Source organism: Vicugna pacos, chromosome 5, assembly GCF_048564905.1.
Source record: "Vicugna pacos chromosome 5, VicPac4, whole genome shotgun sequence".
In the NCBI taxonomy this organism is placed as follows: domain Eukaryota; kingdom Metazoa; phylum Chordata; class Mammalia; order Artiodactyla; family Camelidae; genus Vicugna; species Vicugna pacos.
In genome coordinates, this window is record NC_132991.1 from 15,203,655 (window position 1) to 15,214,744 (window position 11,090).

Consider the following 11,090-nt stretch of genomic DNA (forward strand, 5'->3'; position numbering starts at 1 on the left):
AAAAATAAGATCTACAAAAGACTTTTTAAACCAAAAAATCACCCCTACATATTTGCTTTTTCTAGAACCAAAACTTTTTATTCCTTGATGTGCATTCTCTTATTAATAGATCAAAAGGTTTTGAGCTAAAGACTTCGGTAGAAAAATAGAATTCTTGTTTTTAAAGAAGTTTAATTCATAATTTTTAGCTGCATACAAATAAGTTCACATATTTTTCCTGGTTATAAAAATACACAGATTTTAACCTAATTAAACTTACAAGCTTCTGCACAGCAAAGGAAACCACAAGCAAAACAAAACGACAACCTATGGAATGGGAGAAAATTTTTGCAAAAGATGAAACTGACAAAGGCTTGATCTCCAGAATATATAAGCAGCTCGCATTATTTAATAAGAAAAAAACAAACAACCCAATCCAAAAATGGGCAGAAGACCTAAACAAGCAATTCTCCAATGAAGACATACAAATGGCCAATAGTCACATGAAAAAATGCTCAATATCACTAATTATCAGAGAAATGCAAATCAAAACTACAATGAAGTATCACCTCACACCAGCCAGAATGGCCATCATTCAAAAGTCCATGAATGATAAATGCTGGAGAGGGTGTGGAGAAAAGAGAACCCTCCTGCACTGCTGGTGGGAATGCAGTTTGGCGCAGCCACTGTGGAAAACAGTATGGAGGTTCCTCAAAAGACTAGGAATAGACTTACCATATGACCCAGGAATCCTGCTCCTGGGCTTATATCCAGAAGGAACCCTACTTCAAAAAGACACCTGCACCCCAGCACTATTTACAATAGCCGAGACATGGAAATAGACTAAATGTCCATCATCAGATGACTGGATAAAGAAGACGTGGTATATTTATACAATGGAATACTATTCAGATATAAAAAATGACAACATAACACCATTTGCAGCAACAAGGATGTCCCTGGAGAATGTCATTCTAAGTGAAGTAAGCCAGAAAGAGAAAGAAAAATACCATATGAGATCACTCATATGTGGAATCTTAAAAAAAAAAAAAAGAACATATACACAAAATAGAAGCAGATTTATAGACATAGAATACAAACTTGTGGTTGCCAGGGGGGAGGAGGGTGGGAAGGGACAGACTGGGAGTTCGAAATTTGTAGATACTGACAGGTATATATAGAATAGATAAACAAGATTATACTGTATGGCACAGGGAAATATATACAAGATCTTGTGGTAGCTCACAGTGAAAAAGAATACGACAATGAATGTATGTATGTTCATGTATAACTGAAAAATTGTGCTCTACACTGGAACTTGACACAACATTGTAAACTGACTATAACTCAATTTAAAAATTTTAAACTAAAAAAAAAAAAAAACCCACATATTTTAGGGAAATCTCCAGAGTACTTATAGCTTTATCAATGGAAGCTTCACACTTTCAATCAAGTGTTTTGTTTGCTTGGAAAGTGTTTCAAGTTGTCAGTCATTCTTGAGACTTTGCAATCACAAATCACCATTTTTATTCAGTACTCAAAAATATCAATGTTTGCCTTGCTGAATGTTTGTGTCTTTGGGGAATTGGCTCTGATCCAATATGTTCCATCAGTGGTCAGTCCCAGGAGGCTGTGAGGCTTCACCTTTGCCTCTGACCTAATGATTGGTTACATGTCACTCTTGTGATGCTTGTGGGGCCTCTATGTGACCACACTGATGGCTACGCAGTGTCTTGCCTGGCCTTCTTCCAATTCTATTTTGACCCAAAGGGCTTTACCCAACCAATGGAATTGTTCCAAAATGAAATATTAATAGTAAGACAATGAAAAGAAGACTCACCATTGTCAAGGGGGCCATACACACAAGTCGAGCACTGACTTATTTTCCAGTGTAGCTGCTGGGTTCAGGAAACTGGCTACTAAATCTTCTGGGGGTGGCATTGGGCACAGATAATAAAGATGGCAGGAGAAAAGATCTTTCTAGCAGACATAGCAATTGCAATGGTAAGCAAAGTAAAGATGGTTAATAATCCTGTGGAAATATGGAAACTCTGCATTTTCCAGGGGACGTCTCAAGTCCTAAGGTCATAGGATCTGCAGCTACAAAGGGCTCTTTGCCACTTTTTGCAGGCTTCTGATAGTCTTCACTCTGAATGCCACAAAGTAATCCCTTTCCCTCTAGAGTAGGGGTCAGTAAATGTTTTCTGTAAAGGGCCAGATAGAGTAAATATTTTAGGTTTTGTGGGTCATACTGTCTTGGTTGCAATTTTTCAGCTCTCACAAACAGTACAAAAAACAATGGGCATGGCTGTGTTCCAGTAAAACTTTCTGGGCAATGAAATTTGAATCTCATGTAATTTTCACATTTAATGAAATAGTCGCCTTTAATTTTTTTTCTTGCAACCATTTAAAAATATAAAAACCATTCTCAGCTTGCAGACCATACAAAAACAGATGGCAGGCCTTATTTGGCCTGTGGGCCACAGTTTGCCAACTGCTGTTCTAGAGGAAAACAGCTGGAATGTAAGTTGGAATCAGCCTGAGCCATCCTCTTATAATTTCATGTGGGCTGAGCTCTCTGGCTGCAGAACTCCAGGTTCATTATGATGGTTGGGAAGGTCTCAGGCCATTTAAGGTCTTCATTGAAAAGTCTACATAATTCTTGCTTGACATCATAATCTGCCTTGTTAAAGCTTTTCAAGCATATAAGTTCTATGGTTAGAATTTAATGTTTGGGGCTTTACATAAAAATTGGAAAATTCATCTCATAAAAATGGAAACTTAATCAGAGTCTACACTGAAGAATTTGTTTCTGGAGCAATGTCGGCAAAGTCATGATGTCTGCTTTCCTCTAGGGCAGTGGTTCTGGAAGTCTGGTCAGCAGATCGACAGCACTAGCATCACCCAGCAACTTGTTAGAAATGCAGATTCTTAGGTGTCACCCCAGACCTATTGAATGAGACCCTGGAGGTGTGGCCTGGAAATCTGTGTTTTAACAAGCCCTCCAAGTGGTCCTCATGCATGCTAAAGCTTGGAAACTATGCTGCTAGGGAAAATCCTTGGACCCTCCTGAAATTAAGCATATTATAACTAGGACTTAAAAGAAGGTTGATACATTGAATTCGCTAGTAGGCAAAAGGCATCCAGTTCCTGGTCAAGTCCTGCATGGTGCCTAGACCAGCTGCCCTGCAGAATAAGCAGAGAGCACCCACAATGACAAGCTGCTATATTGGACAATCCAGTCACATGCATGCAGTTCTGATTTGTTCTGTCCCCTCTACTTGCCCAGGTGTCCCCTCCAACTGATATATTGACTGGTAAAGGGGACTTAAGAGTTATGGGATGACTGTGTGGGTATAAACTGGTTGTGAACAGAGTGAAGGGGCCAAGCTGCTGTTTTTCTGATGGCCTTTTTCTCATCAGGGGCCTCATTCCTTAAGTCATAAAGTTGTTTTATAGTTCGTAAGTGGCAAGAGGAAATAGATGGTCCTTGGGAGAAGCAGCTTCAGTGGCTGCAACAGCTCAAACAAGTCCCCAACTAACCTCATCTATGTAATTGATGTGAGCTATCGGTCATGGTAAAAAAGGCAAGAGGTTAGGAATAGGAATATCCTGGAAAGGAAAAATAATGTGTTGGCCCAGCAAAAAAAAACAGAGACCCGAGCAAGGGTCCTGGAGGGAATAATATTAGAACTAGAGGCGAGGAGATGAACAGGGCTGACACATGCATTCAAGAGGCAAGGTTCTCAGCAGAGCAGAACATTTGTCTGCCATCAGAGTTAAAAGTCCCTGAGCTCTTTGTTCACTAGGTGTCTGGTGGACTCTGGGTTAGAATGAAGACCTGTTTAAGGAGGTTGTTAATGAAGGCCTCACAACTTCTGCTTATTTTGAACACAGGTTTTAGGACATCAAAGTGACCACATAGGCAATCTGACTTTGGTTTTAGCAGGAGGTGCTCAAAGCTGATTCTCTGCCTCATTAGGTAGCTGCCCACAGACAGATGAGACCCCCACAATGGTCGAATCCAAGCTGGACAGTGCTTGTGACTTAGTCGTTGTTAGTTTTCCACTCAAGTTTGTCCAGATGGGAAGAGCTAGCCCATACATCCCACGTTCAAAGTGCAGTGCATTGTTATGTTTAATTTACAAAGTAAATCTCCATTCAATACACTCACAGGCCAAGAAGGAAGGTATGTTCCTTCATGAAGGGTTGAGGGATAATTTGGAGTCCATTAGAAAGATGATCGTGATTGTTCATCTGTTCTTATGGCAATAATCATTCAACCAGAAAGTGGGCAAAATCAACAAATGACAACATTGAATAAGTAGCCCACATGAAGAAAAGTGTGTGTGTCTGTTATGGGATGTAGGGTTGGAAGGTGAAAGGGGGAAAGTGTTGCTAGGAGTCATTGAAGTAGGCTGAAAGGACATCCAAAGTCCTGTTTAAATATAGGGGGAATGTGATAATTTCAGAGAATTTCCTAGGATACTGATTTTTCTTATGCTCTTGGTTTTAAAGTAGCAATTTATTAGATAGGGTTTGAGGAAGAGTTACCATTTTGCAGGGGGGTAGTGCAAATGCAGTCCCCCACTACCACAAATTATGCAGTTGAGTTTCCCACATTTGAGGAAATCACAGGAGTCGGCACATCCAGAGTGCAATGGATAAGCCTCACCCTGGGAAAACCAACTTCATGATTGGGGACGAGTTACCTTTAAGGTATGAGGTTATAATCCATTGCTCTTACCAACTTCTAACTTGGAGGAACTTAAAGCTAGCTTCCTCCTTTTCTCTAGGTTTTGAATCTTATTGTCTGTGGGTGGCTGCTTGGATGAATTCACTAGTTAGTCTTGACTTCTCTTTGAGAGCTGCACTTTGGATGTCTTCAGACACCTTGGACAACTGTCTATAGACAAAAATTTACAGAATGCCCCCCTGGGACCTTCAAAATTCTCTACCACAGAAAGTTACCTATAGAATTTCTATTCAAGCATGAGACAGAGTTAAGCAAATCCCATCCCTACTATTTGCCAGGGCCTGGGATAAAAATACAAATGGACAACCACACATTTTACACATGTTGAGAAGTTATAAATGGACAAGTTTCTGGAAACATACAGTCCACCAAGACTGAATCAAGAAGAAACTGACCACTTGAACAAACCAATCACTAGAAATGAAATCAAATTAGCAATAAAAAAAAAACCTCCCTATAAATAAAAGTCCAGGACCGATGGCTTCACCAGGGAATTCTACCAAACATACAAAGAAGAACTCATACCAGTCCTTCTCAAACTATTCCATAAGATTGAAAAAGAGGGAATACTCCCAAACTCATTTTATGAAGCCACCATCACCTTGATACCAAAACCAGGCAAAGACACTACCAAAAAAGAGAATTACAGACCAATATAACTGATGAACATAGATGCAAAAATCCTCACCAAAATATTAGCAAATAGAATCCAACAGTACATAAAAAAGATTATACATCATGATCAAGTGGGGTTCATCCCAGGGACACAAGTGTGGTTCAACACATGCAAACCAATCAATGTAATACATCACATCAACAAGAGAAAGGACAAAAACCACGTGTTCATCTCAATAGATGCAGAAAAAGCATTCGATAAAATTCAACACTCATTTATGATAAAAATTCTCACCAAAGTGAGTATAGAGGGAACATATCTCAACATAATAAAAGCTATATATGACAAACCTGTAGCCAGCATAGTTCTCAACGGTGAGAAACTCAAAAGCTTCCCACTAAAATCTGGGACAAGACAAGGATGCCCACTATCACCACTCCTATTCAACATAGTCCTGGAAGTCCTAGCCACAGCAAGCAGGCAAGAGAGAGAAATAAAAGGGATCCAAATTGGAAAAGCTAGCGAATTACTAAATAAAAGAGGTTCTGTCAGCTAACCTAGAAAAAGATACTTTCCTAATGACCTGGAAGCCCATATTCAAGGTAGAATTCTCAGACCACTTAGAGTTCCCTATCAAAGATGGAGACATGGAGAGAGTCAGTCTCAAGTCTAGCCTTACTCTTCCCAGTCCTGCTCTGTTGCATACTCCCAGGGGCTGCTCCACCATGCATATGGACACACCAACCACCTGGCTAAGCTCTCTCCTTATCCATTCAAAGAGCCCCCTCCTGCCCATACATTCACAGTGAGCCTAGGCAAATGAATACCAACGGCACAGTCAAGAGCAACCCAAGAGAGAGAACTGTGCAGGTTCCAGAAGCAATCTGGAAACATGTGTGCAAGGAATTCTTGGGTTCCAGCATCCAAGCATGATCTAGAATTTACTGGTGTTAATGGTGGTGTGGACTCCTGGAGGACAATTAGAGTGACCGAACTGGTTTACAAGGATCTGTCTTCCTGCTGTTAGCACTGAAAGTTCCATGCCCTGGGAGACCCTTCCAGATATTAAAAATCCTACTTTTCAATCTTGCATCAAAAGGTTAAAGGAAAAGTGCAAAATCCACATGACAGCCCCAAAATACAGGCAGACAGTATTACTGTTTTTAGTGTCAAATGGATTTGGTGTAGATTATCTGTCTCCCATAGTCATTATCACTAGTTTGTTCCCCTGGTTGAAGGAAGGAAAAAAAGACTTTCCTGAAGTGATTGTAAGAATCTTGAGGGCATTTGTCTGACTTCTGCTTTTATTTCATTAATTTTGGGTTAATTAACTCTAATATAAAACTAATGAGCATACTTTGCTTGTGCCATGTATTCATTCATTTCCATTCCAGGCTGGTCTATCACAGCACTAAGACTTTTTTTTAACATTTCTTTTATTGATTAATAATCATTTTACAATGTTGTGTCAAATTCTACTGTAGAGCACAATTTTTCAGTTATACATGAACATGTGTATATTCATTGTCACATTTTTTGCTCTGTGAGCTACCATAAGATCTTGTACATATTTCCCTGTGCTATACAGTATAATCTTGTTTATCTATTCGACAATTTTGAAATCCCAGTCTATCTCTTCCCACCCCCTGCCCCCTTGGCAACCACAAGTTTATATTCTATGTCTGTGAGTCTATTTCTGTTTTGTATTTATGCTTTGTTTGTTTTTTTAGATTCCACATATGAGCGATCTCATATGGTAGTTTTCTTTCTCTTTCTGGCTTACTTCACTTAGAATGACATTCTCCAGGAACATCCATGTTGCTGCAAATGGCATTATGTTGTCAGTTTTTATGGCTGAGTAGTATTCCATTGTATAAATATACCACACCTTCTTTATCCAGTCATCTGTTGATGGACATTTAGGCTGCTTCCATGTCTTGGCTGTTGTAAATAATGCTGCTATGAACATTGGGGTGCAGGTGTCATCCTGAAGTAGGGTTCCTTCGGGATATATGCCCAGCAGCGGGATTCCTGGGTCATATGGTAAGTCTATTCCTAGTCTTTTGAGGAATCTCCATACTGTTTTCCACAGTGGCTGCACCAAACTGCATTCCCATCAGCAGTGAAGGAGGGTTCCCTTTTCTCCACACCCTCTCCAGCATTTATCATTCATGGATTTTTGAATGATGGCCGTTCTGACTGGTGTGAGGTGATACCTCACTGTAGTTTTGATTTGCATTTCTCTGATAATTAGTGATATTGAGCATTTTTTCATGTGCCTATTGGCCATTTGTATGTCTTCATTGGAGAATTGCTTGTTTAGGTCAACTGCCCATTTTTGGATTGGGTTTTTTTGGGGGGGGTTATTAAGTTATATGAACTGTTTATATATTCTGGAAATTAAACCTTTGTCAGTTGCATCATTTGCAAATCTTTTCTCCTATTCCGTAGGTTGTCGTTTTGTTTTACTTATGGTTTCCTTTGTTGTGCAAAAGCTTATAAGGTTAAGTAGGTCCCATTTGTTTATATTTGTTTTTATTTCTACTGCCTGGGTAGACTGCCCTAGGAGAACATTGCCAAGATTTATGTCAGAGAATGTTTTGCCTATATTTTCGTCTAAGAGGTTTATCATGTCTTGTGTTATATTTAAGTCTTTAAGCCATTTCGAGTTCAATTTTGTGTATGGTGTGAGTGAGTATTCTAACTTTACTGGTTTACATGCTGCTGTCCAGATTTCCAAACACTCCTTACTGAAGAGACTGTCTTTTCTCCATTGTATATTCTTGCCTCCTTTGTCGAAGATTAATTGACTGTAAATCTGTGGGCTTATCTTAACTGCATCTGCTCAAGATAAATATTCCTTGGGTTTTTCCTATTACATGGCCTTCAAAAGGGCATCATAACTTCAAGTTCTCCCGCTTGTGCGTGTTTCACGTTCTAACGAACTTCATGGACCAGGCAGTGTAATAGTTTAGCATATGGACTAAATTGTAATGGGAATCTCTTTTTAATCCTTGGACCGAGCAGTGTTCCATGGTCAACTGATTGAGACCAGGGATGAAAACAGGACACTCAAATGCTTTATGCGGTCTTACAGAAAAGACATCATAGGTAGAAACAGGTGACATGGAGAACAGAAAGACAGGGCAGCCTTACTTTAGGACCAGACATTGAAATGGCAAAGCCTTCCAAACTGAAGCTGTTTGGGTTCAGAGAGGGCTGCAATAGCCCCAGACAGCAAAGGGAAGTCAAGAGCAGGAAGTGCAAGTCACCTGCCCTTGGTCCTCATGGTACCGATCTCTTCACTGGCCTCCAAGGTCACAAGGCTGCACATCCTGCCTCCTATGCCAAATGGATGGAGAGAAATAGCAGCACCCCCTGTTTTTGAGTATGCTCTGTCATTCACCAAAATCAGCAAGCAGGGCAAAACAAGAGGAAGCACATGTTTCCCAAGCAAGTGCTTCAATTCTCCCATCTTATTAATCCCTTAAAGCAGAGGTCAGCAAACTTTTTCTGTTCCCACAAAACTACTTCTGGACACCAAAATTTAAAATGCATACAATTTTTGTATGTCGGGAAATATTTTTTTCCTTTTGATTTTTTTCAACCATTTGAAAGTTCAAAAGCCATTTTCACTGAGTAGTACACTTCAGAATGTTTAATGGCTCATTTTATGTGACATGAATTTCATGTCAGTAAAAAAAATTAAGCCATTTTAGTTTGTGTGCTATACAAACACTGATAGCAGGCCGGATCTGGCCAAAGCGCCGTTGTTTGTCAACCTTTGACTTAAAGATACAAACATTATTTTGGGTACCCTTACATGGAGCTAGATTAATACTTAATATATTATTTTATTTAAGATCCATTATATACGCTACATAAGAATCAACATTTTTTTAGAGATGGAGAAACCAAGGTACACATATATTCACAAATCATCCCCAAATTAGATCCCGCAACCAACAATGACAATGTCGGGTTCTGAATCTTAGATCTTTCTATGTACCTTTCCTTCTTGAAAATGATAAAAGCTCACATACATTGAGTATTCAGTACGTGCCAGACCCTGCTCTAAGTGCTCTAGACCAGTGCTTCTGAATTTGGTGACATCCAGCAGTGTCTGGATGGATGTGGTTGGTTGTCACAGTGTCAGGGAAGGTTGCTTACTGGCATGTAGTACCTGGAGGCCAGGGATGAAAGTTCCTGCCACACCAAAGAATTATCCAGCCCAAAATGTCTATCGTGCCGAGGCGAGGAAACCCTGCTCTAGACGTAGTATCATGTGTAATCGTCATAACAACCCTCAGAGGTGCCATCACTATCCCCCATTTAACAGATGAGGAAACTGAAGTTTGGAGGAGTTAAGTAACACACCCCGTGTCACCCAGCCAGAAAACTCAGACGCAGGCAAACTGGCTCTACCGTGCCACACTTCAGAGTAACAATTGCAGCTTGTAACTGTACATGGATTAGTGGGATTGCGTCATTAATTCTCCCACTAGACTAAAAGGGACATGAGCATAGTGGTGTCTTCTTACCATTATATCCCCAGCACCCAGTCTAGGGCCTGCTCCATGGTGGATAATCAGTGACTCTGTTATGGAGCCCAGGTTCACATCCCTCGCCACACAATGCATCAAGAGATGAGTTGTTGGAGCAGGGAATAGCAACCTTGTTGGGAAAGCCAGCAGAATGAGAAGATGGCAGCCTGGCATCCCAAAGGATAACCTTGCCCGGGTTTGGGTGCTTGTTTCTTTCACAGAACAAAGAGGGGGAGGTGAGGAGGTAAAGTGAAAAAGGCAATAAGTTGTTGCAAGTATTTCCTGGTTCCAGCCGGACTTGGGAGGGGCTGTGTTAATTTCTTCTTTCCTGCAGCCATTCATAGTTGGGCCTGGTCAGGGTGTTTCCTGTGAGCTCAACAAAGGCATTTTGGCTTAACACTCAGGCGTGGGAGGCAGGATTCCCAGAGACGGGCCATTATGTGTAATTCAGTCTTAAAGCAACATCCCTTTAGTGATCAACTTGCAGCAAAAGCAATAGAATACAGAGGTTAAAGTAGAAGAAACAGATCCAATATGGAGTCGGATTTGTTCTCTCCTATTGCAAATCAATGAAAGAATGAATGTATACATTATACATAAGGGAAGCCAGCATTCCTGCTTTTACCATCACTGAAACTTCCCATTTCTCTCCCTCTCTATATATATATGCATATACATATATATATATATATATATATACACACATAAATAGATAGGTAGATAGATAGATAGATAGATCGATCACACACACACTTTTGTGAAATCTTCAAGGAACTGAAAGTCATCCCTTTCCTTTCCAAGACTCTTTGTCTCCAATTTTGGAGAGAACTATTTTTAAATCATACTGCACACATTTCTTCTTAAACATGGAGCTGAATAATTAAACTCAAACATTTACTTAGTGCTTTTAAACTCACAGAGGATTTTCCATCTGTGTTATCTTATCTTCACGAGAACCCTGCGTTCTAACATGCGAATGTGAAACTGGGACTCCGAGAGGGACGGTGACTTGCTTAAGGTCACATGGCCATTCAATGGTGGGATTGGGCCTGAACCCTGGTCTTGGGGTCATGGTCTCATTTTCTTTCCACTTGAACCTGCTGCTGCCCCCAGCAGTTAACCTTGCCTTGAGAACTCAGGGTCTCCTTTTGCCCTCCGGGTACCATAATGCAGGGTCCAGTGGGCTGCAAAACCA

At 40.4% G+C, this 11,090-nt stretch overlaps 1 non-coding gene across 1 annotated transcript; it reads right to left on the bottom strand.

Moving 5' to 3' along the window:
- Positions 1-4,541: 4,541 nt before the first annotated feature.
- Positions 4,542-4,702, bottom strand: LOC116280703 (U1 spliceosomal RNA). Its single transcript, XR_004190194.1, has one exon. It is a non-coding gene; the product is annotated as a U1 spliceosomal RNA (small nuclear RNA).
- Positions 4,703-11,090: the final 6,388 nt, after the last annotated feature.